Source organism: Anser brachyrhynchus, assembly GCF_964034855.1.
Source record: "Anser brachyrhynchus genome assembly, chromosome: 20".
In the NCBI taxonomy this organism is placed as follows: Eukaryota; Metazoa; Chordata; class Aves; order Anseriformes; family Anatidae; genus Anser; species Anser brachyrhynchus.
Genome location: NC_137713.1, coordinates 10081088 through 10100746, shown reverse-complemented (window position 1 = coordinate 10100746; position 19659 = coordinate 10081088). Strand labels below are relative to the sequence as shown.

General features: G+C 49.4%; 1 protein-coding gene and 1 long non-coding RNA gene across 6 annotated transcripts in view; both read right to left on the bottom strand.

The window, feature by feature from the left end:
* AUTS2 (activator of transcription and developmental regulator AUTS2) overlaps nucleotides 1-19659 on the bottom strand; it is a 761884-nt gene that overhangs the window by 689231 nt on the left and 52994 nt on the right. The window lies entirely within an intron of this gene.
* Nucleotides 1-19659, bottom strand: part of LOC308180684 — a 117237-nt gene that overhangs the window by 53713 nt on the left and 43865 nt on the right. Inside the window, exon 2 of the long non-coding RNA XR_013941126.1 lies at nucleotides 1-19659. This exon is cut by the window's left edge and continues 53713 nt beyond it; it is cut by the window's right edge and continues 12242 nt beyond it. This is a non-coding gene — a long non-coding RNA (uncharacterized lncRNA).

The following is a 19659-nucleotide window of genomic DNA, read 5'->3' as shown; positions in this document are numbered from 1 at the left end:
GTTACAGAAGTCATCAAATTGGACAAAGTGCATGGGTGCCAGTAGGGCCAACAGATTCAGAAAGGAGCCTGCTGGTGGTTCCCCAAGCGTTGAGGTCTCCCACCGACAGATTTTGACCCCAGAAGAGTATAAACCTAAAGAAGCAAAATAAAGAATAGAAAAAAAAAAAAAAAAAACAGTTTACAGCATTTCAGCTAAGATGATGCAATGGCTCCCTGAGCTGCCTAAGACCTCTGAATCAGAGCACAGCAACCCAGGCTCTATTTCTGAGCGCCTGGTCTTGTTCAGAGCACATCCACTCTAACGTGTAGCCAAACACAGCAGCCTTCAGACCAATCCCTCCCGAGGGAAGGAAGGCTCTGCAAGGAATTGCAATGCAGGGCATGCACATCGTGCCTTGAAGAGCAGGTAAACATAACAGTCTTTCCCGAGCTTAAACATAAGTGACCCTGAAAAGAGAGAGGGAACGGACAGCTTAACATCGCCTGGAAGGCTGCAAAGAGCCACTTCCAGGAGGCAATTTTCTGAGCGGGTAGCTACATCGCTTAAAGCAAACCGATGGGGATATTTTCAGGTCTTCATTTTTAATTTTGGACCCAACTTCAGTGGTAACAAACATTCTCCTTGTAAGAGCATAACCTTCCCATGACTTATTTTCAGACAATGTAGAGCATTAGCGGAGATTTATGTTTACTGCCGAGTTAAAGGTCGGGAATGGAGGCTCCCTCCTTCCCCAGCTCTCCCCTCCTCTCCTCCACCAAGAGACTAAAGCTGCATAATCTGCTGCGTTTGTTTTCATACAAGAGCTGCTTTTAAGCACTGCCCTGACGATCGCACAAGGGTAAGCAGATGAAATCCAATCAAGTGGCTCTACAGGACAAGACACATGACGAGACAGCCTGCCAGACTCCGGCTCTAATGTACACGCTGAAAAGAAGCTTATGCAGAGCCTGGGTAAAGAATGCTTTGTTAGGGAACACAAGCAGCTCACACTGCAGTGTCTGTTCTCCATTAGCCATCCATTTAAAAACACTTCTGATTATTTTGGAAGTACTTGCCTTGCCCTTTGTCGAACTCAATATTTGCAGTTAATTGCATAGCTAGTGCACTTGCCTCCAATTTAAAAGCACATTAAGCCCAATTTTTATTTAAAACGGCCACATTTCCACCCAAGCGCTGAAAATATTGGCAGATCCAGCAGATAGCATTTTAAAGCAAGACACCTCTTTGCTTCTGGGAGCATACACACACGCTTCGCCATACATAAGTTAGTGAAATATAACCGAGGATGTGGAAAGTAAAGACCAGTCCCATCGGGGTTGAAGAGGGAAACAGCCACGGTGTGCTTTTCTGCAAAAAGCTGCTCTAAGAGCGCACTGCACAGCAGCAATGGCCAAGGGAGCGTTCTTTGCCGGCTGGAGCAATCCCTGCGCTCATCCAGGCACTCTTTCACACCTTTTAGGGAAGGCTGCCCTCAGCACGATCGCTCATCCTGATGCGCTCTGGGCAGCAGCCACTGCGGAGAGCAGAGCATGGGAGAGCAAATCCTTTTTTTCTTTCTAAGTGCCCATTTATATAAAAACATAACTACCGAACCTATCAATAGGATTTATGGGTTTTATTCCTTGCTTTTATGAGAGCGTTTAATGCGGACTAGGTATAACCACGACCCTGCCAGTCACCACCTCTTTGTCCCATTCTGGGTTTTCCAGAGCCATCGCAGGCTCCAACACCTCGTCCAAGCCTGCTGCACGTGCCCCGGCTCCTCTCCCCCCTCACCCCGACAAGTTTCTCAGCATTCAGCACGCACAGTCGCCCACTCCAGCAATTCCTCCACGCTGCAGGCTTCAGAAAGCACAGCCAAACAAGTTTTATACAAGCCTCATCTCACTACTCATAAATCTCTCCCTGGAAACTTGACTGAAGTGCTGACGTTACTGGCTTGCTCGAGTGATATGTTTGATATTTATTGTTGCCCTGGTCTTCTTCCCTTTAAATAAAAAGTGCCCAAAACGATCAGCTTTCTGCATCGATATTAAGAGTTATTTCTTCAGCCAGTCGCAGCTCACCCAGCCTCTCTAGAACAGAGGAGCCGCACCAAATCTCCACTATCCAAGCACACACAGGAAGGTCCTGCACCAGCTGGCACGGCTGCACCGATGGTACGGCGGCCACAGCACCTCCAGCACAGCACCCCACCTCTGGCAGCACGGACAAGCACTGGCAGCTGCCGGAGCAGAAGGAACACGGCCAACACGTGCACGTCCTGCTTGGGAGCGGAGCTGAAGCACAGAGCCACGCGTTGAGCACCACCGAGGCCGTCCCGCGCCCGACGGCCCCGCACGCGGCACACCCCGCGCGCCCCGCACCGCTCCCCTCAGCCACATCGGTCACACTCAGCTGGTTCAGTTTGGACACACTGGCACACCTCAATCAGCACACGTATGTCGACAAAGGACATTCCGCCCACCTGTAACATTAGTTAATACTTTCGGTTTATTGCCTTTAAGTACTGTTTGAGAAGACTTTTCGAGAAGTTCTGGCATAAATGAGTAGAAATGCTTCGCTATGACACTGGGTGTTTTAATTCCTTTCATATGAAAAAGAATAGCCTAGAGAAAGTCCAAGTCCGGCATTTCAAAAGGATGCGCTCCCATGAACTAATTAAGATTTAAACCATGACAAGCTGCAAGTATCTGTGTGCTCTCCAATTGCAAGCAACAGACAGGCAAAGTATCCACGAACAATTTGGAAATTACTTATGGGAATTAGGGGGGTTGTGTAATCTGATTTAGCTGTTGCTTTTGTCAATAGCAAGATATGAAACGTCTGGAATTTCCATGCGAGTTTGGGAGTAAGTGGGGTGGGGAAAAAAAAAAAAAAAATTAATCAATAACCTAATCTATAATTCCACTGATGGCGAGGGCCACAGCTCGTGCAGGCAGGTGAGGGTTTGCTGTCAGAAGAATGATTTGTTCTTAAGACACAGCGCTGTCTCAGTCTGAGTGTATAAAGCCCTCAGTCGATGCCCAGGGGTTGTGATTGCCTTACCAGGGTTCAGTTTGATCTCTAATGTCCTGCAAGGATAGATTTGCAATAAAAATATGTGAAAACGTTTACAGACATTAAGTTTACACGATGGCTCTGATCCTGCGGATTAGTGTTGAGTCTGCAAGTCTGCCAGAGAGAATAAAGCACTGTACTGTCCTTACACTAAGAGCAATTTAATTTGTACGTCCAGATGTTCATTTTAAGATTTTTATCCATTTTGAAGAGTTATATCTCCATTGCCTTGGAGTAAAAACATAATTACGTGTAAGCCATTTACAAGATTCCTGTGGCAAATATTCCTCACCCTGCTGGGTTATTTTAGGGTGGTGAAGCCACAGTTAATACAAGGGAGGAGGACTGTTTGACAGAACTATTGAAATAAATAAAAGGACTTGTTCAAAATGCATGTCAAAGCATGTGGAAACGTGAAGGTTACCGAAGCCCAAGAGATACCTCCATCTCTTGCCAGGCCCTGAACTGTTGGGAAATGTTTCTAGCAGCAAACTGTCCCACTCTGCATTTCTAAGAGGCTGAATCCCAAGAATAATAATGCACAGAAGATTGCAGCCCTTGGCTTTCCAGCCAGACAGTAATTCAATGAACAATGAGGCCAGCCCATCAAAGCATCCTTGCCAAGTTACACAAGTACCACTTGTAGGAAAAGCTTTCTACTAGAAAAAGAGACAGCAAGAGAGAATATGCTGGGGGAGAGGACGGGAAGGGCTCTCTCCCAATCCGATGCTTAACTACAGCACGGCTCCCATGACGTTTAGTGACTGCGCTCAGAGCACACGTGTGCCATGCGCGGACTGACAGCGGCGGGGCGATTCCTCCTGCGCACAGTGTGCGAGTTTTGGGGACGCAGACGAGCTGTGCCCCAGTGCCAGCCTGCTCCTGTAAGGATGTGGCCCTCTCACCCCGTGCCCAGGACCGAGGGACGACTTCAGGAGCTGAGTTTGGATATGGGGAGAGGCCCCAGTGCATCAGGTGCTGAGCAAGGAGCGCAGTCCTGGACCTCGTGGAGTGGGAAACACCCCAAACAAGCAGCAAACTGTGGTCCCTTGCAGGGACTTTGGAAGGGAAAGGGGCCTTGGATATGCATGGCTCTGATCCATGGGCTGATAAGATGCCTCCCAAGGATATAGGACACATTTTGAAAGGAAACAAAGATAAGTGAGTTCTATTTTAAGTGTCTGCTGTCCCACAACATCAAACCACTAAATGGTTTATGTGTGTTTTTTTTTTTTCCCTGAATGCCCTTCCTGAGCTCATGCAGCAGCAGCACCTATTTTCCTCAGGTCTTTCATCAGTTTTAGCTACACAAACACATCAAAGCAAAAACACTTCGTAATTCTGTAACATTTCTCCCACCGCTCCCTCGGCAGCAGCCCCGTGCTGCAGCTCCGAGCACTGCGATTGAACGGCGCCTTTCGGTGCCGAGCTTCGGGCACTTGCAGGGCAGACAACTGCATCAGCAGTGTGGACACCAGAGAAAGACAGGGATATTTTGGAAAACAACGCAAGCACTAGATCGGTGATGGGCTCCAGGAAGAGCCCGGCACCTTCAGGACAGAACACTGCAAAGCACAGGGAGATGGGGCCATGAGGCTGCCCACACCAGGGCTTGGACCATCTCTTTGACCTCCAGAAATGCCCAAGAAGACCAGGATGCTCGTGGCTGAGGGAGGACACGTGGGCTGGTGGAAATAACCTGGGCTGTGTCTTCTCTCCCACAGAAGAGGGAAATCACCCGATACCAGAATTGCATGCTGTGACCAAAGTGCTTTGGTGCCCAGATCCATTCTGAACTTGCATTGTGTCTGAAACCACGGCACCTTCCCCCACTTCTTAAAATAACAATAATACAAAAGCTATGACACATATATTCCATAGCTGCTATGAGGTCAATATTAAGGCTTCTCAAACCCTTTTCAGGCAGACAGCTACCATGCATTATGAATTTCTCTTATGTTATCTTTCCAATGAACTCAACGGCCTGACCTGGACAAGCCAGGCTCCCCAGGGAGAGGAGATAATTTAGTGTGTGTCACTCCTCCTTCAGCTCAGGCTGCTAGTGCCCCAGTTTATACTCATTTGTGTGTTGAAAATAACCCCTGAAATCCACAGCTAAATGCATAAGGGCTTGTGCCTGGGTTTCAGCTGAGTCTCTGAAGGCTGTACATCATTTGCTTCAAGATCGTGCCATTACGCTCCACCGCCAAGCCCCAAGTGCTAATATTCATCACCCTCATCTCTGGTGCTGTTTGGCTAATGACACCTCATGCAAATAGGACCTCAGGTCACCCTCACCTCTTGACAAAGGTGTTTATTTTGAAAATCAGCTTGAAAATTTGCCACACACACACACACAAAAAAAATTTAAAGCATGCACCTGCCAGCAGCAAAGCAATGTGGAAATAAAGGATGTTGTATCTCAAATGAAGGAGACACTGAAGGGACCGCGTGTATTCATACTGCATTTATTTGCTGTCCCACTTGCTTTTTTGTTCATTCTGGCTAAGATGAAGAGAAAACACCTTGGTAAATGGGACCCAACTGCAGAGGCCTTGAGCTGGCCCTGCTGCCCAGGGCTGAGCCTCCCAACGTGAGCCACTGGGGAGCGGGACGGCCCAGGGCCCCTCTGCTCTGCCCTGCGCTGCGACGCTACCAGCAGGGAGCACCAAGCACGGGACAGTGGCAGAAGCAAGGCACAAACATGAATTTGGGGACCTGGCACTCAAAACCCAACACCCTGGGTGCAGCAGATACAACGTGAGGTCAGCTTCCTACCAAGTGGTCAGTGTGGTGCAGACCTGCAAACTGCAATCTCATCAAAAGGGAGATCACCAATCAGATGTCAAATTACTTTTTTCAGGGCAACTGTCCTTTTTTTTTTTACACGATTAAGCCAATCCTTGAACAACAGTGTTCAAAAAGGAGTTTTCAGGAAACTCTGTTTCAGAAATGTCAGCCCAAAAGAGCAGTGCTTAGATTTCAGGGTCAAACCTGCTTTGCTCAAAGTAACAAATTAACTCTTCGACTACCTCCAGCATCTGAAAAGCAAAGTGCATCCCCAAACAAGTGCAACCTCGCTCAAAAAAATAAAGAAAAAAAAAGAAAAAGCATTGTGCTAAGATGGAAATAAAAATAACCTGAGAAACTGCAAAAGGAGCCATCTGGAGACTCCCACCATGACAATAGAAGAATGCAGAAGGAACCAAAAGGTGTACAGCAGCTCCGTCACCAACGCCCCTCTGCAAAGCGCTCAGATGCGGTGGGGGCGAGAACAAACACCAGCACGTGTCTCACGTGGCAAACAACAAGCACGGCCAGCTGTCCCCTGGCACTCAGCAGCAACGGGTGCCACCGGCGATGCTCCTGCCACTGAGGAACATCAAACCACCTCAACACAGCGCAGGCACGGCACTAGGTTCATGCGCTCTCCTCGACGTTTACTGCTCCCTCCTCCTCCAGCACCGGGCTGTATGCGATGCAATTAAGCCCGACAGCTGCACTTTACAGCTGTTCCTTTTCTAGAACACAGAGGTCAAATTTTTTTTTTGCCTCTTTAGAAGTGGGATTTTTTTAATAAATATTCAGCATTCTCACCAGAACAAAATGGGAGTGAAAGCCAGACCGCTGCCTTTCGGATCCGCTCTGTGCCTCTATTTGGTGCGTAACCAGCTCTAAAAGTATAATGCTTGGCATTAAATCCAAGTTTGAAGGCACAGTACTAAAGCCCAGGACAACATTTACATTTCTGCGAGGATGAAGCATGAAAATTCAGTGACAAATCCATTTTTCTTATGCAGAGTTGTGGCTTTAGAGCATTTGTAAAGACAGAAGAGGCCAGTACCAGGAGGATAATAAAACTGTTGGTTACACTTCTCTGTTTCTTACAGGTAGCACTCCATCCCCCTTTAAAAACAACACAAAAGCTCCCCAAAACAGGAAAAGTTGATAGAAAATACTGCAGCATATTTCCTGCAGAAATAATCTATCCACACATCATCTGCACTATTAAATCACTGCAGAAAATGCCCTATTGCGTGGGCCTTCCTCTGGCCTGGAAAATTTGGCGGATTCTCACCAACCGCATCATAGAGGTGATGTTAGGGGAAGAGAAAGCAGGAGGCACGTGAGTTTTAGAGCTTGCCACAAAGCCCCTCCAAGAAATAACGAAGTTCCTTTGCTGACACATGAAGAGAATTGGTTTCTGTGCTCATCTGCGTCCTCCTGGTAGCATGGAACCGGAGGCACACACTGCTCCCTCCCGCTGCACGGGCTGTGCGCCTCTGGCAGACTTGCAGCACTTTACAAACACCAGCGAGCCTTCATCGCACATCACTCAGCAGACCAAATATTTCGGGAGCTCTTCTGCTCCTCTAACTTCAGAGGGCTTAAGAAAACCAGAAAATACACAATGGAAAAGCTAATTCCCATGTTTCCCAAATGCCCTCTGAACTGAATGCATCCGTTTCAGAGGCGAGACCCCACTGACTTTCCTATGTGACACAGGTGCTCCTGACCCCTCTCCTGTTGCACAAAAGCATTTCACAAGATAGCCTCCGCGCTTGGCCACCAGGAGCCGTATCTCATCTCCAGTGCCACCCTAAGTCCTGCTTGTCTTATCGCCGTAACCCCACGTCCAAGACTCGTGGCGCTTTGAGACATCGGCATTTGGGGTCGTCCATCTCCCGGTTTGTGCATGTGCGATGGAGAAGGATGCTCAGCAAGTCAAAAGTCAGACTTTGCAGAGATAGAAAAGACAGCCTTGGGATAAAGAAGGGCTTAGGAGGTTAAGAAGTCATTTTTCAGCTCTTTTACAGACTTGCTGTAAGGTCTTAAGGAAGTTGCCTCCTCCTCACTTCTAAAAGGGGATAACCACGGCTCTCTTGCCTTATGCACTGGCTAGCAGGGATGCAAGTGCTGCGGGCAGGGCCCACCCCTAATGGGAGCTTTATTGACAGCGCGACAACACAAACAGCCCAGCGTGCGCCGGGCCCTGCTTTACTGGAGACTGGGTACTCATTAGCGGACACATTTGAGAGCTCTGGCCTAGCGTCTTCCACGAAATCAAGCAGCAAATCAAGAGCAATTAGAGCCAGGCTACGGAGACAGGGTTTTAACGCGCTCTCCATTATCATTTATAGCTGTCTGCAACCTGCAAAGCTGCGCAGATCCCCCCGGCTTTGAAAAACTGAGAGCCATCCTCCCTTTCAGAAACCTCTGGTTCTTCATTAATGGATAATCACCACACGATTTAATGGGAGGAGGGGGGAGTACCCCTAAATCTTACACAGCCCCGAGCCCAACCCCGCTGGTATTGATGGAAAGTATTGCTCAAAGACCACGGGGCCAGGAGCTGCCTGGAAAAGACAAACAAGAGCCCAGAGAGATTTGTTCCCCCTTTTTGAGGGGCACTTTGCGTTAAGGGTGCACAAAAGGAGCACGCTCGCCACCAGCCCGGCACCGCAGGTGAAGCAGAAACCTGGGGACAGAAACAGCACCAACACCGCTCCTTGCTGCAGATCGGGAGGAGGTCTGGTCTGGTCCTTCGCTTAATCTGACACTCTGCTCTTCCCCACTTCAGGCATCCAAACATGCAGCTTAATATTTAGAGGGAGATCCTATTACGGGATAAGAAGCAAGGAAGATTGTCTACATATGAATTGACGCTGAAGAGCTGTTTATAAATAATTCCACGTGTGGATACTTGCTCGTGGCAAAGTAAAAACGCCTTGTTCTGATTTAGTTTAACCCATCTTTGAGGACAGAGACCGAATTCTCCCCTTTTTTGCACACACTTTACACCGACATAGCTCCAGTGACTGCACAGAATTGCTCCTTCAACCAAGCCCAGCTCCACTGCCCGGTCTCTTGGTGTAGAGGAGCACGCACCAGTGCAGGCTGGCCTCCTGGTGCAATCTGCTCCATTTAGTTCACCACAGCATCGAGCCTGACAGAGCTAATCCTGCACTGGGGCTGACTTCACCCCTTGGTAACCCCAGCCCACCGCGGCCGTGCTGATTTCAGCAGGTCAGCGGCTGCGAGGCTGCGAGTGGGTGCACAGCACACCGGTCCCGCTGCAAGAGCTGAAAAGCGCCCCGCACACCTCGGGACAGCCCCGCTGCTTCTTTGGCCCGCCAGGTGTATTTCTGCTGCCCGCTTAATCCCCGCTGAAGATAGATCACAATTAAGGCTGGTGAAACGAGGACGTCTTAAAGACATATAAAGCACCTCTGCAGCCTGTCTTAGTACCTTCATCAGCACGGCTGAGATCAGGAGACTCCATTTAAGAGTTACTGTGTTGTAACAAAATGTCTGCTCCGCTCTGGAGGTGCAGCAAGGATGCCCCAGTCCCTCCTGGCACAAAGTCCTATTACACTTCATGAATTTTTGAAGCTGCCTCATGAATTAATGCACTAAAATAACTTTAATAGAGTCCTCATTTACAAACGCTCCCTGGAAATGTTGGTAGCATTTAAAATATACACTTAAAAATAAGCAAATGAATATTTAAAACTCTCTTTTGGAACACGCCCGGAGGAGGAAGGCCGTGTTGAACACAGCGGTGCTGAGCGCAGCAGGAAGCTGCGTGGCGGTGAGCAGGGAGCCCGAACGAGATGCTCACGGTGCGGGAGCTCGGGGGGACGAGCTCCGCAGACACGAGCTCTCCCCGCGCGTGGCGGTGCCTTAAGGGACACATCCTACCTCGTGCCTTAAGGGACACATCCAACCCTCTCCTCGTCCCTGTGGACAGTACTCACCTCCCTCTGCTGAGGGTCCGGAGATGCACGGGGCAGGTGCACCTTAGTGCCAGGGAGCAGTAGCAGAAACTTTTATTCGGGGCATTTAAAGCACTTTGCTCATGAGGATGACCTTTTCTTTTTGGTCCCCCAGCCTTCTGCCACACTTGGAAACCCCCGTAAGGTCTCCTTGGTCTCTCCTGCCGCAGACAGATAAGGCACGAGACTGCCAAGCTCGGGTGTGAGGTCCAGCCAGGTCCACAGAGGATGCAGATTCGACCACCGTGCCAAAAACACCCCTAGCCCAGGACAATCGGGCAATGCTGGCGTGCGATTTTCCTGCCTGGCTGGCTGTGCCACAATCAGGCTCGCCTTGCTGCACCGGAGCCGTGGGTATTTAGTCGGTGAGGCACCCTGAGATCCTTCGGGATGAAAGGAGCTATATAAATGTAAATTGTTCTCATTAATGTAAATTGTGGGACAATGTGATGTTTACAGCGAGCAGTCCCAAGGCTGAGCTTCAGACCGTGTATGTTTATGTGCAATTTCACCACCGAAGGCCAGCCCGGTGGCTGGGACACCAGGAAGACCCCTCTGCCGAGGAACCAGCCAGGAGATATGGCACACGGTCACCAGGTGGGGCTCCAAGGACCACGCTGCGGCCACAGAACATTTATCTCCCACGTACGCCGCTCAAAGACATTTCAAAATCCTAGAGTCCTCTTCTTGAGCAGTAATCCACAGGGCATTTGGGGCTTCTCTGTAGCTGCAGGAGGTTAATTAACAGCTTTTAAGACGACTTCTCTAAAACAGGGTGACCCCTGTTCGAACAGCTTCGTTTCACAAGATGGGGGGGATTCACTTTCAGAGATTTAAGAGACCAGTTACACTTGATACCAACGTGTTCACCACCTCACACCCCACATAATATCCACAGCATCCACTAGGAATTGTTCTGCTGATTTTAGTAGACTTTGGACTGGGTCCTTCTGGCATTTAGCTCTCTGCATCCATCTCCCAGTCCCTCCGTGTTCAGGCAAAACTCCCAGCGGGTCTTGTCAACGTTATGCCCATCCTAAGAGAAAATAATATTTCTTCCTAGGCAGCCAGTGGTACCTACGGACCAAACAGAGCATCAGCAACTTGGGGAGCTAACTTGCAGCTCAGATGAACGGTGTTCACCGGACACAGGGCACACGAATTAAAGGTCCAGATGACAATCAGCTCAGGGCAGAAAGTGTAAATCTGAGAGCCATACCAAACTGGAGGATCAGGGCTGCCCTGAGGAGTCCTGCTAAACATCACCTGCAAAGTGGTTACTGCAGGTCTGCACTTAAGAGGAGTAAACTGTTCCCCAGGGGACTGCCCACATGTATCCTAGGGCACAAACAAGAACTTCTGCACAGTTCAGAAACTGAGCGCGCTCATGGACAGGTGGCTGCCGTGCCATTTGTAGAGCTGCTCTGACCTGGGCCGCGCACTAACACCAGGCAGGTTCTGTGCCGTGAGCCCTGAGGACGGCCCCGGACCGGCGCTAACCCCTGCGGTGTCTGCAGGAGCTGAGCACGTGTGCCTGTGCGCGAAGGCTCGCAGAGATCCAACCCAACTGAAACTTCCACACAGACCAATATCAACAGCTCCAGCTTAATCCCAACTGCAAATCGTCAAATTTAAATTCCAGCCTCTTTCTTTTCTGTATTTTTGTTTCAATATTTAGAACCCCGAGTGACAAGGCAGCGCACACAATGCCACCTCCTCGGGAAGCGTGTACCCGGCTCCCTCCATCTGCTTCCTCCCCCAAGCCCCCTTGTATTCTGCAAAGCAAAACGTGCCTCTGAAATATTAATACTTTGCTGTTCCACAGTTATTCCCAGCCCTGAATCTCAAAGCTCGTTCCCACCTTCTCCCCCCGCCCCCCTTTACATTTTTCCAGGGATCACGGCACTCGACGGGTTATGTTACTGCATACTGTACCATGTCTGAGTGGAGCTTTCATAAAAAGGTGGAAGCGGTCCAGAAGCAGCTTCTAGGGAGCCTTCCATCTGCAGCAGCATTTTATTTAGACAGCAGAGGGGAAATTAGATCCCTATGTTGCTGATTGGCTTTGGGAGTTGAATCTTCAGTTCTGTAGGAGGGGTTCATTTACACCACTGTAACGAACCCAATACCGAAACTCCCACGGGGGTGATCAGAGCTCGGGGGGGATGTGGGGGAACAATGATTGTTCAGTTTAAGGGCAACGCTAAGTTGCCTTTCATTTGCGCTGTGCCTTCGCTCTAAATTTCTTTGAATTTGACTTTGTTCTATTTAATCTGGATTTCTACTCCATCTGGCTTCTGAGTAACGATGCCAATTTATTTCATGTGCTTGCTGAAGAAGCTTTTCTGTAGAGTGGGGGAGCGGTTACAGCAGAGCACCGCTCTAACAAGTCTATTTCAGTCCGGCTCTGAACCTTCCTTCCCCAAATGTTCTAGCAAATACGTTTGCAAGCAGGAATTTCTGTAATTGCAGATAATTTGGATAACAGAGGAGCGTGCAGAAAAGGCATCCCATTGGAAATACCCTTTTTGGATTCCCTGAACCAGAGTCTCACCTAGCATAAATCAGCTTTGGCATCAACGGCGTTGTGTGGAGGCGCTGGGGACAGCTCGCTCCTCTCCAAGACTCTGGACTCAAGGGCAAAAGGACACTTCTTCTCCTGAGCCCCTACCTGGAGCAGACAGATGGCTAGCCAAGCCAAAACTCGCTGCTTTTTAAGGCCAGATCAAAATGGAAGCAGAAGGATGACTTCTCAGTGCAGTTTCCATGTTCCTCTGGATCTAAACTAGTAACAGCCTTTCTCTCTTTTCACCAAAAGAACATATGCTGGCAAGTCCTTAACCAAACTTCAAATCAGCCACTTGTGCTTCATCCACCATTTGCTCAATTGAGCAAAATGGCATCTAAAATACAACTCCATGTTAAAGTAAACCTTTCCCTCCTTTGACTGCTGAGCAAAGGAGCGGCAATTACCAGGACCAAGGGGAGAGCTACAGACAGCCCTCCGCTCCTCCCATCCCTGGACATGGGGAGCCCCGAGGCTGAGCCAGCAGGGTACCCTACAGCCTGGAGGGACGATGGCAGCGATACCAGGCAGCGATGCCTGCTGACACCTGACCAGGCTCCCACATTAAACAAACGCTCTGAAACTACAGGGGTGATGGAGGCCTCTGGGCACAGCTCAACTGCCCGGGCTTGGCGCAGGAGTTGGGGCACCAGCAGCAGCGAAGGCACATCGGCTTGGGGCCGGCTGTGGAGCAAGCACCCCGCTCCCCAGGTGAGATGCTGCCCGTGGGAACCCACCTGCAATAACTCCTACTGACCACCCAGATACAGGCATGGGGCAATCCCACTTCTGGATGGCAGCACAGACATAGCTATTGCTGTTTATGGTTTTTCAGCGCTGTAAGTCACCTTGTGAGTGTCCAGCATTAAGCAGGATAATTTAGCAGGCTTTTCAAATGACTCAGATTCTTCCCCGTCGAGGTGTAACAGCCCGAGTCTCACAGAGCTATATTTTTTTCCATTCACTTAAGGGCAGAGAGGGCCACTTAACCTTATTATTTCAGATGGCTCAAACCTCTGACAATTATAAACAGGAGAGCAAAAAGAAGAGCTAAATTTGTGTAATACATTACTTATCATTTCGCAGTCTCTGAATCCAAGCAAGAAGGGCAAGGATGGCTCTGACACCAACTTGTTCATCTGAAGCCCGGCTTGAATGGGACCGACAGAGCTAATAGCATGAAGTGATTAACACCACAGCCTGCTTCGGGCTGCAGATCAAATGGGTTTGCTCCTACTTTGCTTCTAGACTTCACGCTCTTCCAGACAGACCTGATTCAACAGGGAGACAAGTCTGGAAATATGTTAATAACAGAGGAGCAAACACCCCATTAGCTGCTGATGACACAGTCTCGATGACCCTGTGCTAAGGGTCCAGCAGCTCCTGCCAGCAGCACCTTCCTGGTCTTGCTGATGGACTCCCATCCCAGCTCACCGCAGAACACAAGTGTCACAACAGCCACGTTTCTGCAGCCTCTTCAGAGATTTCCTTGCACTGAGCAATTCCCAACCACTGCAATCCTCAAATGGAAATTCAAATACTCAGCTGGCGGTCACACGCCCCTCCCGAGCCTCCTTTTGCTTGTTACCAGCCTCTGTCCCTCTCCCGACAGACTGTGCCTGCACAGCCCCTTGCAGGAAGACAAGAAAATGGTGCAGAAGTCCCCTTCCAAAACAGTCAGTGATAAATGCATTTAGACAGGGCTTTGTCCAGCTTGTAAAGACAAACAGGAAGAAAAAGAAATCTCTTTGATCTACATGAGGAATTTGTAAGATAATTGACAACAATTCCAATCTCCAGTTGCAGTGCAGGGTTCAAGGCACCATTCAGGCAAAACAACACTCTGCTGCATCGCCTCTGCTTGGACACCACTGCGTGAGCTTCCTTTGGACAAAAGAGGCAGGCAGAACAAATCCCTTCTTAAATACAATCCTGCAACACATTTCAATATCTAGCGCTGGAAGACGAAGTTTCTACCAAGGCAGTCAGGGCTGAAATATTGTTTATTGTACCTGAAAATTAATGTCATACCTCTGGGGGTAACCCCCGATGCCTCAAACAACCACTGACTGCGCACACAAGTAAACCTGCAAGTTTAGTGACCAATTTTCTTCAGGCGTGCAGTAAAGTGCACCCACGTATTTAAGATCAAAATTCAACCCGTCGTGTTCAAACATTATGGTACATAACTCAACAGAAATGTCAGACCTGCAACCGTTAAAGCACAATATTTACTGTACGCCACCACAAATTTACACAGCGCAACACTGCAACCTTTTGTAGGTATACAATGGTCCAGAAAACCTGAAGAATTAAGATTTAGTTCTTTGAATGGGAAGCCGCTGTGCACTGTTTCTCTGTGTCAGCCATGGGCGGTCAGCACAAAGACGATATCCCAGGCAGGCACACCTGCAGTTCACCAAATCCAGCAGTATTTGAACGGGGTTATGTTACACAAGGGCATTCCGGTCAGGTGCCTACAGCTGACCCAGAAATGTTGTACTCTACAGGACATCATATGCCAAAGGCTCCTGTATTTACTTCTCAGGAGTGGACTTTTCCTGCCTGTGGTGGTTGTAACACCGGGCAGCCAGGAGGTCACGGTGACTCTGCTGGGATGCAAAGGACCAGGTAAAGAGGAGGCCCAACACCCGACCGTAAATCTCTTTGGCAAATTGACTGACTTCCCACTGTTCCCTCTGGGCATAATGTGTAAAAGCAGATACAAAACTGAGTCTCAGAAGGCTACAAATGCCCCCTGTTCCCCTTTAAAGCAAGTATAAACCCTGCAAGTCTTCACTTAGGCCTGCACGCTTTTAGGCCCCATTTCAAGCCAAGCCCAGGGAAGCTGCATCCACGCTGCCCTGGGACAACAGGGCTGCTGCTTTCTGACGAGATCTCCTACAAAGCCCGTGAATCAAGAGAAAACCATCACCTCCAGACCCAAGCGTGCCTCAGTGCTACTCCTCAGCTTCCCAAGGACGAGGGCTTCAATCCGCCCGCCCGCCAGGCCGGGCCACTCCTCGTGGCGTGCAGGGACAGCCGCTCGGTGCCCACGGCTTCGGGTCACTCCAACCCACAACAGTTAGCGCGGACATAAATAACGCTTGCCCAAACGTGTGTTTATATAGAGCAAAGTAATAGCTCCATTAGACCTTTACATTCTATCAGCCAAATAATATGAGTTTTTAAAAACGTTTAGTAGTTTAACAGGGATTTTAACAGCTCCCATAACTCAGCTGCATCTTCACCGTAAATCAGCTGACAGCTGAATACTCCATTATACAACCTAATCCCCTTCAGCATTTTAGAAAGGAAGAAACAACCTTCCTAAGGCTGTTTAGGGAGGGGAACAGCCTTGGTAGGTGCCTGCTCTCTGCAGGAAGGAGAGGCTTTTGCCATTTATTCTTTTTAAGTATTATTAATTTACGCAGAACGCAGCTCTAGGGTTCTCCCCACTTCTCATGTGGGCTCTCCCAGGTGACAGCATGGGCTCAGGTTTTGTGACGGGACAGAAATCAGCCAGGCAGAGGCCAGTTACACTCTGCACATAACTCGCCTTGGTTAAGCACAAAGCCCAGTCCCGACAGGAGCAGGCCCAGCCCCACACAGCACAGCCCTTCTGCCGAACCGCCCAGCTCAGCACCAGGCAACATCCAGCCCTGCAGGGAACAACCGCTGCAGCACAAAACCGAAGGCAGCCAAGAAGCAGCAGCTCATGCTGCCTTCTGAGGCTCCTTCTACGCCAGCCCCTGCCTGGTTCAGAGCTAATAACCAGGGTGCTTCTGCCCCTGGAGCTGCACATCACGAAAGGAGCTGGCAATGCCATAAAACCGAGCCATCTCACACCCGTAATGACAATATTTTGACAAAGACTGTCGAGCCTGACCACAGAGCTGTAGAAAACCCTTCCTCCTTGCCTGCCAGCCCAGCTGCATTTAGCTTCACTTGACAGTCGCCGGAGGGAGCAGCAGCCCCTGCACCTTCCGTGCCCTCCACAGCAAACGGGGATCACCACCTCCAACTGGGCAAGGACAGGGTCCAGCAGAGGACAGGCAGATTAAGCCCAGGAAACATAAAACAAGGAAACAGGAAGGGGAACAGTCAGCAGGACGTGTAAAGGGGAGATGGAGGTCTGGAGAGCAGAGCAAAAAGGGGACAATGGCGCTCAGCTCAGTTTTTATTACCACAGGAGGTGCCATGGGGAGGTGTGGGACGGGAGATGTGTAGGAGCTCTCACAGCAGGAGGGAGATGCTGGCCCTGGCAGGGGGCTGCAGCGGGAGCAGGAGGCCGAGAGCAGCCCCGCCGGGGGGACGTCCACGCCGCTTTGCAAATGCAAGCGTGAAATACTGCATTTGGGGCGTGTAAGCCTCCATTTTCCCCTCGCCTCTCTCAGAAGTGGTGGGTTTGATCCTGACAGTCCCCATCTTGTCTCCTGCCCCTGGAAGTCCCTGTTCTCGCATTTTCTCATATATTTCAAAGCTCACAGACGGAAGCAGAAGAGGCAATTAAGTGCAGATGAAGGTAGAAAGGCAATCCCCTGGGAAACAGTTTAAGAAACACTGTCTCTAATGGGAAATTTCACTGTATTTCACTCTGGCTTTATGATCTACTCTGATGAGCTCTTTAAAAAAAAAATACACACGCTCTCTCACTATATATATATATATATATATATATATATATATATCTCCATCCAGATGAACGCTTTTGATCACTTAGCGTAAGTTTTTCTTGGCTGTAAAAGATGGCAGGCTGAGGAAACTAAATGAGAGCCGAGAAGAGCCGAGGCAGCTGGATCCCGGTCACGCAGGGATCGGAGGCTGGATGGGTTCTGCCAAAAACAAGGACAAAGCCAGAGACGGCCCCAAGAGACTTACACCACGTGGGGCCCTGCACGGCAAACCACAATGACATAGTGGGTATCCGATGTTGGCCAAATTCCATAAATAAGTGCTTGATGAAGTTCCTGCAGGCTTAAAGATTTATTCCTTCCCCTGCTAAAGCACATAGTGCCTAAGAGATGAAGATCTCAGCTGGCTCATTCGTTCAGAGATTGGACCTGAGAAAAATTCCCCCAGTTCTTCCTAACTGCACAGGGTTGAATTCGAGAGCAGGATGGGACTTCTCACGGGCTTTGCTGCTACGATCCTGGATGGCAAAGCAAGCACAAGCCTGGAGGTGACGTGGGGACGAGGACACGGTGTCCCTGTGCCTGGTCTGGCATCCCAGACAGGGCATTATGGTCAGACTAGCCACCTCCCCATGCTGTGCATCTTGGGTTCACCCTACACCAAACTACAAACCACAGGTGTGTCATACAGACAGTTCCACAGTTATTTAGTAATAAACACCTCAAAGAGCTCTACCATACTCTCCCTGCTGTTTTGCAGCAGCACAGCTTCCCTCTAGACACCTTCTGCCCTCAGATCTCCCCTGCATGCCTGGAGTTATTGTGGGCCAGGACTGCGGCCCAGCTTTCAGGCTGGACAGCCTTCCTCAGCCTGACCCCAAATCCCAGTAACACCAGATCATCACCTCCTGGTGAGCCACGGAGGAATACAAGAGAAAGCCAAATGAGAGAATTTGCTGGGGAATAACGAGAACTCGGAGAAAATCGTACCCAGCTGGGTTTTTTTTTTTGGGCAAAGGGAGCAGGCAAAATGCTAAAGGGTGGAAGAAGGTAAATTATCAGAGTTAAGACATTTCAAATGACTGCTCCCTGCTGCCTTCAGCAGTTTTTCTTGATGGAGTCACTAATCGCTGCAGTTTACTGAATGACCTTGCTGTGGCCATCTCATCTTCAGGGGACCACAGACTGCAACGATCTCTGGTGCAGAGATGGCTTCGTGGCCGTGCTAACTCACAGCCATCAAGCGCTGACGGCAGCCTGTCACGACAGGGCAGAGTAACAGCACATTTCACAGCAAAATGTCTCCGCAGAGGCGTTCATCATGTCCAACACATACAGCAAGCTTTGCACTCAGGGCAGAGATGAAGAGATTGGGGCAGAAATTACCTTCTTTTTTCCTATATATACACATCTAAAAATACTGGCTGCCACGAGCTGAAAAAATGTTATAGAAAAATTAAATATTTACTTCTTCTGTTTGTTAATATCTTTCATTAGTTACTCAGCTGTAACAGTCATTAAAATGCTGAAAGGGAGCTTCATGTAAATTCATCACTAGCCTGGGAATACTCCCGCATTTGCGAGCAGGCTGCACGCTGCCGCCGAGCTCAGAGACTCCATTTCCCTACAGGCAAGGCCAAACGTCTGGTTCACTCACAATTTACAAATGATTATTTTTCTAATTAATCATTCATCAAAAAACACAAATAGCAACAGGGCATGAAAGACAATGCTGGTGTAAACAGAAGGCAGAGTCGATCCATCACGAGTGGCACGATGGCTCCGAGCAAGGGGCAGCCCGTGCAACCGCTTGCAGCGGGAGACCCCCAGGTGCCGTAACTCGAGTGACTGCAGGCAGGGGAGATGGGGAAATACCCTTTCTGTTCTCCGCAGCTAACATAAGGAAATAGATGATGCGTGTTTCTGTTATGCTAAAGCTCATCTGCGTAAACTGGAGCCGCAACAGATCCGTGAAGCATATTGGGAGCCAAACACGACGATGCTGTCAAACAGGCAGGGAAGGATCGGGGCTGGGGAAAGGAGGGCAAATTCACAGGTGTGGGAGGAGAGAAGGCTTCTAAACCCCACCGCACTAAGGCTGGAAGCGACACACAGAAATAACCCTGAAGGAAAGAGGCCGTAGCAGCCATGAGAGAGCAGAACAATGAAAAGAGACTTGCTAAATAAATTCCTTGGCTCCCTGCGGTAGTGACTCGACTGCAACTCATGCACTGCCTGCTGCTGCAGCCTGGGGTGCGCCCAGACCTCGGAAACACCACGAGCAGGATGCCAGCTGCTCTTTCACCTTCGCTTGGATTAAGGAATTCTGGAACCACAAGCAAATCCTCCAGGGATAATACACCTGGACATCACCTCTCCCGGTTTCCAGATTTTGAATTTGAAGCCATTTTCTTGCTTGCCAAACGGCTTGCAAGAGATCACACACCTACACCAACAGCCTAAAAGTACACTGCAAATACACATGCTTGTCACCCTTTCGCACTGATCCTCTGTTCTCATCACTATTAATCCAGGTTAGAAATTCCCTGTGCTCCAAGGACAGATGCTGGAAAGGTGTAATTCCTTCCAGGACCTCAGACCTCTCTGCTCTGGCCTTGCC